This window comes from Capsicum annuum, chromosome 9, assembly GCF_002878395.1.
Source record: "Capsicum annuum cultivar UCD-10X-F1 chromosome 9, UCD10Xv1.1, whole genome shotgun sequence".
NCBI lineage: Eukaryota > Viridiplantae > Streptophyta > Magnoliopsida > Solanales > Solanaceae > Capsicum > Capsicum annuum.
Window position 1 is genome coordinate 12449482 of NC_061119.1, and position 1492 is coordinate 12450973.

The following is a 1492-nucleotide window of genomic DNA, read 5'->3' on the forward strand; positions in this document are numbered from 1 at the left end:
TCTATAGAAGATATATACATATATATATACACACCATTCAATATATATGTACTACTTTAAATAAAACATATACTACAATATATATACATTACAATGTATATATATAGTTATATACTAATTTATAAAACATATACACATGCATACGTTAAATAGACACATCTATAGAAGTACGTACCATTCAATATATATGTACAACTTTAAATAAAATATATACTACAATATATATACATTATAATATATATAGTTATATACTAATTTATAAACATATACACATGTATACGTTAAATATATACGTCTATAGAAGACATATATACATATATACGCACCATTCAATATATATGTATTGCTTTAAATAAAACATATACTACAATATATATACATTACTATATATATATATATATATATATATATATATATATATATATATATATAGTTATATACTAATTTATAAAACATATACACATGTATACGTTAAATATACACATCTATATAAGATATATACACATATATACGTACCATTCAATACATATGTACTACTTTAAATAAAACATATACTAAAATATAGATATATATACTACAATGTATATACAATTTATAAAACATATACACATGTATACATCAAATATACATATCTATAGAATATACACAAATATACAAAACATATGCTACTTAATATAATAAATTAATAATACTTGGTAGTAAATTAATAATATATCAAAATAAAATTTTAATTTAAACTAGAAATTCAATTTAAATCATTAAATGAAAAAAATTACAAAGTAAGGACTAAGGAGTGAATGAATGTTGAATTTATTGATTGCGAAATGATCCAAAATTTATAATTTACATAAATGAAAAATCTATAAATTATGCATCATTTTTTCCAATTCATTCATGTGAGTTGATGTTAATATTAACGGGAACTTGCATAGGATATTCAAAGTCAACGGGGGAAAAATCATGCATTGGACTTGATTCTGCTGAGTTCTCCCATGAAGACATAATTTCTTCAAGTTTCTGCTCGTCGTTCGGCTCCGGTTCCATTCCTTGATTTCTTCTTTTTGCTCTAATCCAATCTCTAAGGCAAACTAGAACATTCATTGCATTGCTTTTCAATGAGTGTCGGTTGTCTCCAAGTTACTGTCGTCCCTGACTAAAAGCGCTCTCTGATGCAACGGTTGACATTAGACCATTCAAGATATCTCTAGCTAATCTTGAAAGCACAGGATATTGTGTTTCATTACTCCTCCACCAATTCAACGTGTTTATCCGTTGTCTACAATCCTCTGGCGGCGATCGAAGATAATATTTAAGCTCTTCCTGATAAGTTGATGTGTAAGCTCTCTCATCAACACTATTCCAACAAGGTAAATCATAAAATGAATCAGGAAAACCATTATGTTCCGGCCTTTTAGAAGATGGTGGCTCCTCGTGAGGATGAGGAGCGACAGTTGAAGTGATATTTGTAGGTACGGCTAAATCAACTAAATCA